Source organism: Taudactylus pleione, unplaced genomic scaffold (assembly GCF_031769625.1).
Source record: "Taudactylus pleione unplaced genomic scaffold, aTauple2 ptg000121l, whole genome shotgun sequence".
NCBI lineage: Eukaryota > Metazoa > Chordata > Amphibia > Anura > Myobatrachidae > Taudactylus > Taudactylus pleione.
Genome location: NW_028284523.1, coordinates 5,126,621 through 5,140,168, shown reverse-complemented (window position 1 = coordinate 5,140,168; position 13,548 = coordinate 5,126,621). Strand labels below are relative to the sequence as shown.

General features: G+C 42.5%; 1 protein-coding gene across 7 annotated transcripts in view; it reads left to right on the top strand.

Moving 5' to 3' along the window:
• Nucleotides 1-13,548, top strand: part of SULF2 (sulfatase 2) — a 379,961-nt gene that overhangs the window by 229,682 nt on the left and 136,731 nt on the right. Inside the window, exon 1 of one of the 7 annotated variants that reach the window (XM_088472168.1) lies at nt 3,184-3,448. The exons of the other annotated variants lie outside the window; for them this stretch is intronic. The gene's annotated coding sequence lies outside the window, so the exon portion shown is untranslated. Of the gene's footprint in view, nt 1-3,183; nt 3,449-13,548 lie in introns of those variants that run through there. 7 annotated transcript variants of the gene reach the window in all.

Here is a 13,548-nt window from a genome sequence, read left to right as displayed (position 1 = left end):
TGGCAGGCACAGAATGTCTGAGGGACCATGGCCACCGGTGTCCATTGAACTTTGTCACTGACTCCCACATGCCCGCTTCCTGCCACTGCCTGTTAGCCACCCTCACCACCCAGGAAAGCCCATAAGAATTGTATGGATCTCCATGAAATCAATCGATCTGTGCTCCCCAGTGGTAACCATAGGGATGCATGTGCAGAGGGAAAAGTTCCCAATGATTTCAATTGAGTCCAACTCAGAACCACCTGTTCAATTTACTCGTACAACCATGCTCCCTACACATAGCCACTTCAACCCCTTTTACACCAGTGCTAACACCCGGGTTATTGCAGGGTTAACCCGGGTAGCTCCTTGGTGTAAAAGGGGACTGGGTTGGATTCCCGAGTGGAGTGACCCGGCAATCCAACCCAGGTTACCGGAGCCGGGTCTGCAGTGACCTGGCTTTTCCAGCGTTGAAGTGGATACTTGGAGATGACATCATCTCCAAGCGTCACTGAAGCCAGACAAATGGCGTGCATGCGGCACGATCCAGGTCATCGTGACCCGGATCGTGCCATTTACCTAGCACGGTTTCACGTGTTATTCACGTGTTATTGCCGGTTGGCCGGCTTCAGTTACGCCTGGAGATGATGTTATCGCCAAGCGTCCATTTCAACGCCGGAAAAGCCGGGTCACTGCAGATCCGGCTCCAGTGTAAATGGCACCGACTCGGGAATATCCTGGGTCGGCGACGGCTAAATTCCAGGTCTGATCCAGTTTGGAACCCTGTTCCAATCTCCGGATCAGACCCGGAATTTAGTTATAAAAGCGGTATACTATTGTACACATGGTTAATCATTGAGATACTAGACGTTCTGGCAGAATATCATTGCATGAATAATCAGGGTCCCACAGGCAGTGTTGGGGAATGTGAGAGGACCATCATGCTGGGAATTTTAATGAGGGTGTGTAAAGAGCAATCTGTGTATTGTGTCTCTTATTTCTGTGTTTGTGATTACTGATAAAGTGCTAAAAGAAACCATTGAACGTATAGCAATTATACAAATAGAGTCACACGAAGTTTGCAAATATCGAGGCAATTTAATATTTATAGGCAATTCAGAAAGAAACACGGGCAAGACAATTTCAAGTAGGGATTATTCTCAAACCAGATAGATATAAGTGCTGAAGCCATTTAACCCAATGTGGACCTGCGAAACCTGATATTGCTGTGTTCTGTCCGTTATGTGAGCTGCTGAATGTGAGCTTTACACTTGGGTTTTGCGTTGCTTTACTAAATACATCTGATTTGATCTTACAACACATTGGGCAACTTATAGAACTACAATAGTATTAACATACACTTAAAATTGTCCTATAAATTATCTTTCAGAACATGCCTTATTCCTTGTGTCTTTACATAAGAACCACTAAATTATTGCTCATGTGTGCCACCTACTGGTAAATGGCCATAGCTTTTAGCAGTATTTCAGTGTCTGAAATCTATCACTTTTTAAAAGGGTATTTTTGCCTTTTAAAATGCATTATATTTATAAACCTGTGAAGTATTGTCATGACAGTCTTTGCATCAAGAATAAGTTTTATATTGTATCTCAGGACACTGACTGATTATATAAATACATGGCTAAAGAGCACATAAATCAGAAGTATAGCAGTGCATTTGTAAACTACTATAATATTGTTAAATTTGAATAATTTAGTTTGTTTTTTTATGGTGGAAATAGAACAGCAAACACAATAGTATTCAGTAAGTTCCATTAAAAAAAAAATTATTTATATATATATATATATATATATATATATATATATATATAAAATACTTTGATTAATTTTAAAATATTTTGATTGATTTTAGTTTTTTTGTTTTTTTTTTACATATTGAGTTCCTCAATCCCTTTCTAACATAGTAATCCACTTATTGTGTGAGCATTACCTTGAAATAAATTTGTATAATGTCTGCATCCATTTCACAAACAGCCCTTCTCTCTTGCTGGCCTGCATGATGTCCACATTACTTTTATGTCAGCTATGCTAAGTGGATAGGACGGAGCAGCGTCTTTTTAAATCCATTACTCATAATGTTTGCATAGCCCCTGAGAGGTGCCCGTTACATGTCTAACAGTCCGCTCACCAGAATGGCTTCATTTTCCAGTAGAGCTGACATTTTCACATTTACTAATTCTTTCTTTTTCACCTGCTTTATTTTCTGTGTACCTTGCTGGTGCCATGACTTAAAGTAAATGCAATGCCAAGCTAGAGCTGGGGCACAGTCTACATCCTGCAACCTTCAAGTACAGGCTGTAAAATTACAGTTAGGAGCTGATTGGTTTGTACTTTATTTCTCTTCACTTTATCGCTCTCCCCCATATCTTATTACATCTTTATCGCTCTCCCCCAGCTCTCTTATTACATCTCCCCCATATTGTGTTACAAGTTGATATGAGATTTATAATAGATTCCAACCTATGGATATGTGTGCATATGCTTATTTATTAATTTCTAAAATTATTTTGCTGATTTCTCTCTGTTTCTGGAACACTTTATAAGAATTAAAAATTAGACCAAGATATTGGTGCCAGCACTGCGTACCCCTGAGTACACTCACTGATTAAAGCAAAATAATAAATTACTTACTGCTGGCACCCACTTATACCCACTCCCCTGTGCCACACCTGAATCAGTATGATTTACTGCCGGCCACATGGCCCTAGCCTGACCCTAACCTCCCGGGGGGGGGGGGGGGGGTGCCTAATCCTAAGTCCCCCAGGGAGCCCTAAACCTAACTCTCCCAAGCGCGGCTCTCCACGCCCGGCACCCCTTTGATCGACATTTCGATGCCTGTCATTTAACCCTTGCCAGGATTCAGCAGTCGGGAAGCCGGCAGTCGGCATTGCATCCGCCGGCTTCCCAACTGTTTACTTGTGGTCTTCTGTTTTCCCTGAATAAGCAGAGGTCACAAATGTGAGGTAATGTTTGCAGAGTGAACTCTGTGCTAGTCAGCCTTGTCAGCCTCGCACACAAAATCTATACACTGTCATTTAGAATGAGACGTCAGTGCTGCCTGGCTGGAAGCACTGAATGAATTGGCACAGGACTTTAAACCTGCAGCTGGCTCCCTGTGGAATCCCAGCTCGTGACATCGTCTGGGAGGTCCCCGGGGCGGGAGAGTCCTTCTACACTCTCCATTCTCATCACACAAGACTTGTGTGCTGGGAAATGGGCTCCTGCACTTGCCTACAGGTTATAGCCAACCCTCCTCCTTCACATATAAGAAGCCACCAGCCGGCCACACAGGGACCAGTTATGCCTATCCAAGTTACTGGATGTGCAGAATAAACACTGCCTAAAAAGAAGTGATCTCAACAGCAGAATGGGTAGCTGGATATGCCTGTAATGGGTTAATAGAGTGACCGCTCAGCTGCATACTGTCCGTATACCCCATCACTACTGGGTAAGTGCCTGTGATCAGGTCACTGTATGTTTACACTGGGGTTACATGATATTAGGCTCTATGCAATTGTTTCCAGTACAATAACAGTTGTCTCTGGGCATGTTATGACAATAGTGTTACAGAAAGCCTTTATGTATGTACCATATGGAGTGTAATGTGCAAATCTAGTAGTAAGCATTCAGCAGAATCAAGTTTATGTATTAAGGGTGTTACACAAAATAATAGTGGATCAGAATGTGGTGTTTCCAAGCACTGTGTGTGGGATTCGTTATTCGGGGGTTTTTTTGTATCATCTATAGAGTTTAAGCTCCAGTCTTCCCAGCAATGTAAGTTTCTGTAATGATTTATGGTGTGTACCATGTTGTGCTATATGTTGGTGCTGTATAGATAAAGGAACATAATATATTTTTATAATATTTGTTAAATTAGTGGGTTCTGACGTCAGAGGGAGCTGCTAATACAATGTTTATTGTGCGGCTGCCAGTCACATGACCTACCGTGCGCAGCAGTACAGGGGCATTTTCAGTCTCTCCTTGATCTAAGTAACATGGGAATGTCTTATACTGCCCAAATCAATGAGGATCCTGGGGGTAGAACTGGTGTTAATAATAATAATAAATGGAAAGGAAAATTAATAAATTAAAAAGTAAGTTAATGTAAAGCGAGAGAATGCATGTATGTGTACCCCTTACAAAGTTATTACATATATAAGAAATCGCCTGCAGATTTCTGCTTTTACTAGGTCATGGATCTCCTTTCTAATATGCTTATAACTTCCATTAAGAGGATCATTGTCCCATGTATTTAACAAGATTGTTAGTCTTTGTATTGTAGCAGTAGGTGAAGTTATTAATGATGCCCTGTTAACTAACTGAATAGATTTTATCTGCAAGCATTTGACACTACATTGTTTGTCAGGCATTATATTATACAGTATAGCACACGTCTTAATAATGCAGAAATTTATATTATGCAGTATACATGATAGCCTTATGTCATAGTACACAATGGAATTGTTACCATGAGGATGCCTGCTCTATATACCACTCTTGGCATTAGTGTTTAAACTTTAAATACAGTAAATCAGGCTAGCTATTGTGGGCACTGTGTTATTACAATTCCACAAACCTCAATATTCTCCACTGGGTATCCGGTCAGAATGGCGACAGGTTCTGAATGCCGACATGTGCCATAGGTTGAAAATAAAAATGTTCACATTCGTACATATCGGCATGGTTAAAATGACGACATGATCATAATATTGTTAAATGTCAAACATGATGTCCATGTCGACATTTGTGAATGCCAACATATTGCTTGTCGACCTAAAGTCCAGGTGGACTGTCAGCATTCAGAACCTGATGACATTTGGGTGTCAACGTTCTCAATGTCGACTTGTCATAACAAACCCTCCCCCCACTGTTCAGGATGAAGCACTGTCCACGAAGAAGCATCACACGTTTGGTAATGTCTGTCAGCTCACTAGCCACTGATAATGGATATGTATTGCTGGGGTCAGCAGGGGTCTTGAGATAGAGGAGTATGTCTTTTAAAAGGTTTATTGTCTATCGATTATTCTTGGGGTTTATCAATACAATTAGCTGAAATTTGCAGTCATCAGGTCTTCATAGACACTCCGTGATTACAGCTGACATTGATTTTTTTTTTTCCCCCTATTTGACATGGTAGATACAATCTACGCATCTCTTCTGGTGGATAAGACTGATTACAGTGGTGACTGCATCACTGGAGGAATTCCTAGGCCATTGGGAGAGCATGATGTTGGATACTTGGACATGAATCTTTTTGAACCTGGCAAACTTTTCATGCTATTTGGCTTGAGAATTAAATATAATTTTAGATGAAGACTTTACAACAGGTTAATGCCTTGTTCATTTTAGTGTCATTAAACTATACTACTGTATTTATATTTCAGTGGGGCCCCGCTGCATGGTGTCTTCCACACAGTCACACTGATGTTTTATCTGCCTTGATATAGGGGTTGGAGAAGATAAAAGGTTGATTTCTGTAATCTCCAGAAACGCCTCTTATTGTTTCTGGTGGCTTACTAATGCGGCCCATACACGGTGCGATAAAGTAGCCGATTCGATGGATTGGTACGATTATTGCACCGTGTGTGGGCCTGATTTCGTACAAAGCGCGCTCCCGCGGGGTCGTACATCGCATCGCCTGATCACACTGCAGAACCATGCAATCAGGGGATGCAATGTGCGATCCCATGTACTGCTATGCGGGAGGGGGAGGGGGAGCTGGCATATCGGGCGGGCGGCCACCCGATCGCACCGTGTGTGCGGACAGCCCTATATGCCAGACGTCGGATCTCCCTTATCGCACCGTGTATGGCCGGCCTAATAACCTGTCTGAGTCTAGGATTAATATTTCTAGTAAAGAGTCAGCAGCATTCAGGAAACCAAAGCGTATATATAACAATGATAAAGTACTTTTGGCTTTCCATATCTTGTAGCTTTTGGCCTGAAAGGCATGCTTGGTATTACAGGTACACAAGTGTAACAAGTGTTACTCAATAGGTTTGCTTACAATATAAAGTATATGATACATCGGAGGCTGTATGGATGTGAGAGAGACACCATCTCAGGATAATTGGTGTGGCACTGTTGTGGCAAGAAGGTCCAGAGTTTTAGCTTAATATTACTGACTGCCACTAACTGACTTACTGGTCATTGGCATTCCCAGTGGACCACGTTGTCCGGAAGTATGAACTACAACATCAGCCAGCAATTATGATATCTCAGTATCTTGAGGTCTCCTTATATAACCAGATTGAGTAAATCAGAAAGATTATTAATTAGGTTTAAATCTTTGCTATATAATTATCAGTTATATTTTATACAATTACGTCTATTGAACTACAGTCTTTTCTCGGCTGTGTCATTTTTATCTTATACTTATTGCCTGTATTTGTTATCAAAGTGAACACAAATCCTCCGTAAAACATAAGTTTTATTAAAGAAAAAACAAAAAACCTGCCAGAGACGCCCATAGAGATGGACAGAGGGCCATATGTTGTCGGGCCCAGCAGCTCTAGGCTTCTGCCCGACTGTCAGAGGCAAATCTAGGGGAGGCTTCCATAGCCTATTCCCCAAGCGCCGGTTGTGGGGGGACCACAAGTGGGAGGTTCTGAGAGTGGTTAGGATGAAAGGTAATAGCTAAAGTGACTATTTGGAACACAGTCTAAATGATCCAAGAAGATGTTAGGCAGCAGCAGCCCCACAATGGCAAAGCTGTGCGCAGAGGAATTGTCTTTGTTCACTTCCTGTATGAGCAGTATAGGAAGGAGCACACTGAGAGGAGCAGCAACAGCAGAGAAGCGATCACAACTAAAAGTAAGCTTTTATGGGGCAATGAGAGAGCTATGGACTGGAGGGGGCAGCTAGAGATCTGTGGAAGGGGCAATGAGAGATCTATGGAGGGGGCAATGGGAAATGTGGCACATTTGGCTTTTCAGCACTAGGGACTCTATTGTTCCAGGATTCATTATCAGTTATCCTGTGGTGATTTTGTACCTTCACTAAAGGTGGGTACACACTATACAGATATATCTGCAGATGATGGTTGTTGGTACACACTGCACAACCATCATCTGTGCCTGCCTGCAGGTCCCGGTAACCGGGGGTCCTGTCCCGGTGGGCAGGGGGCGCTTCCCGCCCCCCCTCCTCGCGGCTGCCGCTGTGTGTGTACACACCTGGCAATGGACAGGTATGTCTGCAGACATATCTGTCCATCGGCTGTGCAGCACAGTCAATGCGATATGTCGGTGAACGCCGACGTTCACCTACATATTACGGGTACACACTGCCCGACGGGCAGCAGATACATTGGCCGATCAATTGACCGGCCAATATATCTGTTAGTGTGTACCCAGCTTAAGGGATCTACTTACTAAGCAGTGTTAGGGGACAGAGTGAAAATTGATCAGGTGCCAGCCAATCAGCTCCCAACTGTCATCTCACAGGCTGAGTTTGAAAAATGACAGTTGGGAGCTGATTGGCTGGCACCTTATCACTTTCTTATCACTTTTCACTCCTAACACTGCTTAGTAAATAGACCCCTGAATCTTATGCCTCTAATATAGTGTTCAGGTATTTTTTCTTTCTAATTGATATTTTTTTTTGCTAAGTCTATATGCACATATGTTGTGTATGTGATTCATGTTTTTATCACATAAAGGGGCATATGTATCAAAGCTTGATGCGAGATAAAATTGTGAGATATATATCACCAACCAATCAGCTTCTAACTTACATTTTGCAGGCTGTGTTTAAGAAATGATAGTTTGGAGCTGATTGGTCGGTGATCTATATTTCACATTTGTATCTCACATTAAGCTTTGATACATATGCCCCAAAATGTATATTCTTATTATATATATAAAATATACCTACTTTACTGGCTTTCTATTTTCTTCCTGTGACCAGCCCACCGGGGAAGGGGAGAGGGGTTTGCAGTGTAAAAATTTGTCAGGGGGCCCTTAATTCTCATTCAGCATTTTTAACACTCATTATGAGGCTGGTATCCTAATAGTGTTGCTTTTGCACAAACATATTACAATGGTTGTAAATGTTATTATTTATACCCGTTTGTGTGCTGGACCACAACATAAACTGCAGTTGGGTTAGCAAATTGTAGAAACCCAATTAAAATGAATGTGACAAAGCTCCACTAGTAAATAAATAAATAATAAAACGATAAAGCTGCTCAGAAAGAGTCTTGTACAAAATGAATCAATCCCAAGCGGTTTTCCTGCCCTAGCCCCAATCTGATTGGCAGACAATGAAAGTCAGTGCCGAAGACTCTCTCTGCTTTGTTTAAACATCAATACAGATTATTTGAACCACTATTAATCTGTCTGGAAAAAAACAGTTACCAATGCTGATTTTCTCCATTCATCTCTGTATCCTATCTAAGGGCCTGGTTCAGAGATGTCCGCACTGCTATTTAGGTAGATTTACCAATTTGTTTGCTATTGTGCATGCACGTAAGCCGCATTGAGCAAGCGCAGCGGTTGTTTTAAAATGACTCTTGCACAAAGCATTTGTTTACAAAGTGAGTGACGGGTACTCAGCGTTTGGGGGAGGTAATGAGGAGTGGCTAAGCGAACGCAGGGTGTCTGACTGTTTAAACTCCGTTTTATGGGCATGCATAAATTATCTATTGCGATATCTTTCGCAACTCAAGCTGTCTACGTGTCAGGAGAGACGCTGTGTTTGGAACAGGTCAGACTTGCCGCATGGCTGCCTGATCTGCGTCGATATTACCGATGTTGATGCTGGTGCTTGACGTTGGACGGATATGAGAAGGCAGCAGTGAGTGTCCCTATGTTCCGGTAAGCTTTGGAAACAACCTATTTTCGCAGTTGTGTTCGTGCGAAATCGCAGATGTGACTGCATTAGCGTACATCTCTGAATTGGGAAATATCTTATTAATGTCATTGGAATTTGTACAGCTCGCACAGCAAACAATAATAGAACATTTGAATGAATCATTGAAATCAATAGGAAAAATGCAGCACAGCAGTGGTTAAACTTTGTGTGGTAACAGCTAGTGGGTATGTACACAAAGCATTCCCATAGAGTTCAATTGAGACTTTTGCATGTGGTGACATATTTTTAATGTTTTATTTTTTAATTTACTGAACTTGCATTAAAAACAAAAGATGCTGCGTATGAATAATAGCGGGTGCTGGGCTAAGCCTTCACGGTGTACTGTCCAGTAATACAATGATGAATTAAAGTCTGTAAATCTTTTAGTATGATCTCTATTTCTACATAACTTATCCTGTTATTTGAAGTGAATGTAATTCTTAATACTAGGCAAAGATAATGTGATTAAAGACATATTATTGGTGTTTCTTCGAGCATATACATTTGGAAGAGAATATACAGATGTGTCCACATACATCTTATTTCCTTGCGTGTTAAACAGCCCTTCTAGTTGTTAAACATGTGCTACTGTACAAGTTGTGTTATGTTTAATGCAACTTGTAGCGCATGGAGGGAAGATGTATGTGGACACATCTGTATTGAAACCTACGATAGTATATTCTCACCTTTAGCAGAAATGACCTCAGCCAGACATTTCCTGTTCCTTTTATTCTTCTGTACATACTTTGATCTGTTTTGTATGAACGTCTTACCTGTACTATGATGCATAATCTGCATTGTGTTCAAGTCACAGGACAATATACTCCCTAGAAAAGCAGTTTCCACTACTATGGCTCGTATGAGGATCTTTATCTTTTTTATTCTTTGGATTGCCTGGCTTTGTTATATCCAAACCAGGTTTTGTACGCGATCCCAGTGCACACAATGCCGGTGGTCGTAATCCCTGCAGTTGAAATCACAACACCTTCACTTATATAATTTAACCCTTCCATTAACCCTCAACCCTCCCCTCCCACACCCTAACACTAACTCTCCCTCTAGTGCCTAACCCTAAACCTAACCCTAATACTTACTGTCGGGATTGCAGCCGCTGGGTTTCTCGAGCCGGGATTCTGACCCCTGTCAGGATTCCTGCATCGGGATTGTGAGAGCCCACATTCTGTGCGCCGGGATGCCAACTACATCCCATCCAAACCTAATGTTTATTGTTTATTGCAACAAGATCTACCAGTGTCCATTTTCTTTTTGGAGAGCAGTGGTTTCCTCCTTATTACCCTCCTATACATACATACATACATACTTGGTCAGCGGTTCCTTATAGTGGACTCATGTTTATTACTGACAGTAGATGGTAAACATACACGTTTGCAGATCATTAACCATAAGTGATGAATTCTTTGTGTCCTTCTAGAATATTGGACACTTTCCTCTTGGAATTATTTATTCAAATGGCCTCGTCTGAGAGAGTAACAATAATCTAAAAATGTCTCTAACTCTGCATTATCTGCCTGACCTGCGGACTGATATACATTAAGGGATTAAGCAATGGCTCTGTATCCCTTTCCAGTATCATCCGTTTTTAAAATGCTCTGCGATAATCCGATATCTCTGTTGATTGGTCAGATGATTCACTTCAAAACTATTGTTTCTTTATTTTATGGTTTTACAAAAGGGCCCCTTAAGCCTACGCCTGATTGTCTTCTCAGTGGATTATTGAGGACATGTAGTAATAATGTTTGCTCCCAATAACTGTGGGTAAGACAAGTTTTCTCCTTGGTTCCCTGGTACCAGGGTGTTTGTGCAAGAGTCTAGGTCTGGAAAATGTGATGTCAGCTATGGATGTTGTGATGTAATGTCTACATAAATACATAGATGATGGTGCAGATTATTCCCACTGAACCCTAGGCCTGTTGATATATGGCTGGTATTAATTAAACAAGCACTAGAGAGGAGGCCTGCTGATGAGAATCCCATTAAACCATTCTTTGCCCAGAGTAAAGGAGATTAATGTCTCCTTCAGAGAGCTTTGTATCTGTGACCAGCATGAGTTATAGTAACTCTCATTACTAGCTGAGAATCGCAGCCGTAACATTAATTAATATTAACTGCTGCTACTTAATTTCCTTTCAAATGTGTGACATTTATTGTATGTTAATTTTCTATATATTTTATTGCTTGGGAAGGAATGCTGGAAAGTAGATCAATCTGGTCTTTTTCTGTTTAACTTTTCATGTTATCTTCACCCTTTTAAGACCTATAAAAGGGCCAAAGTGTATTTAATATTGGAGGAAATGGAGTAAAATGGATGAATTGGGGCCCTGGGCTCCGCACCACACATGCAAGTCTCAACTACATGTCAAACAATACCTACAGCACACCACATTCAGCAGGTGCTTAATGTGCCACAAAATTAATCTTTGACATGTAGTCAATTTACATTGGCCTAGGTCATAACATACCCCCCATCTATTCTTATCACCCATTATGCCCCAACCTCCCTCCCATTGTCACATGTGACCCCCATATACCCCCTCATTGTAACATATGACCCCCATCCATCTTCCCATTATTACATGAACCCACCAGCCATTACAGTATCACATGTGACGATCTTCTTCCCTCCCATTGGCACGCATGATCACCACTCCTACTGCCACCTATTACCCCCACTTGTCACACATGACCATAATTCCCCCCAATGAGCTTTCCAGGCACCCTTTCAGCCTATCACCTGCCCCATTATCCCACTGTTGTCACATACAGGGGTCTATTATTCAAGCAATGAAAAATGTGGAGAAGTGAACTAGTGGAGAAGTTGCCCATAGCAACCAATCAGCTTTGAAGTAGCATTTATGAAGTACAGTCTACAAAATAGGTAGTATCTGGTTGCTATGGGCAACTTCTCCACTGGTTCACTTCTCCACTCTTTTCACTGCTTGATAAATAGACACCTAAATAAGGGAAGGAGCATGAGAGGAGAGAGAAAGTAAGAAACATTATAGTAGGTAGGGGGGGTAAACTAGTTGAATCATCGGCCCTGACTGGCTGTGCATCTAAGCATCCTAAATTTGTCTGACAGGCAACAAACTGAGGGTATGATTCAGAGATTTACGCAATGCCGATATTTATGCAGATTGACCAATTTTTAGCCATTGCGCACGCCGAAAGACATACTGCGCATGTGCAGCGATTAGTTTGCGACTACGCTCGCACACAGGATTTACTCGCGAAGTGAGTGACAGGTAGTCAGCATTTGGGGGAGGCAACAGGGAGTGGCTACGTAAATGCAGGCATATCGAACGATTAAACATCATTTCATGGACGTGCATAAATTAGCCATTGCGATCTCTTTCGCAGCATGAGAGCTCTCAGCGTGTTAGTAGAGACGCAGTGTTTGAGGCAGGTCAGACCCTCAGAAGTTGCATGGCTGCCCAATCTGCGTCATTGTTACCGAAGTTTACGCAGTTGTACTACATCGTTGGACGTATATAAGAAGGCAGCAGTGGGAGTTCCTATGCTCAGGGAGGATTTGGAGACATTAGCATATTTTGCAAATACGTGTGAGATCGCAGCTGTGGTTGCATTAGTGTAGATCTCTAAATAAGGCCCTGAGCCCATTAGGGCAGAGGGAAAATACCCACTAGCAGTAGCAGAACATTTAACATGGTACAGTCAGGACCGGATCTAGGGGTGTTCGACCAGTGTGGTCGCACAGGGGCGCCACCCATAGAGGGCGCCTTTTCTGGGTCGGGATAGGGTGCTCCGACCCCTGGAGCCGGCCCTGGATACAGTAGCTGCTCTCCAATACAAAGGACATCTGTGACTTCATGGAGGCATTCATATAAGAGCCATGACTCTTCTATGAATAGGGTGTAATAGGGTGAGAGTTTAGAAAATGTTAGTGTTTTCTCACACTTTTTAAACTCAGCCAATGTAATAGAGTCTGAGAACATGCAAACTCGCATATTTTTCAAACTCAAACATTTTTCACGATTTAAACTATCATCCAGATGTTTTTCCATTTCAAAGATGCAACTTGACAAATGTAATAGTGTGAGAGGTTACTGCTAAACTCTCACATTTTCTAAACTCCCACCCTATTACATTTGGCCCTACAATATGTGTTTTATCATAGTGTTCACTCTAGCACCGGCAGCAGGCAGGACACCGGAGCTAGAGAGGGCACTGCCCGAAAAGGGGGTGTGACCATTTAAAAGGGGGCGTGTCTGTACGACGCGTCCCCTTTTCGTCACTCTTGTGGGCGTGCCCGACAATTACGGGCACGCCGAACAGCCCCCAAGCGCTGCTGACAGGAAGAATAGATGCCGGGCGCCTGCGCCCGGCGTCTATTTTGTGACGGTGACCGGGTCACCGCATATTTCCCCACCCACGGGACACTGCGACCCACGGGTGAAGACGGCACCTGCAGGCTGTGAGGGCAGGGTGCTTTTTGCCCTCCAGAAGGAGGGCAGGGCGCCGCGCCCCGCTAAAACAGCCTAGCGGGAAGGCTATTATTATGTTCTGCTCTTGTTTGTGTGGGTTTCCTCAAGGTTCTCCTGGTTCCTCCACCAGTCCAAAAACATACTGGTAGGTTAATTGGCTTCTAACAAAAATGGCCTCATAGGTTGTGTACATGGGGCCTGATTCACTATGGATTGCTGTTGAGTAACATCGGCC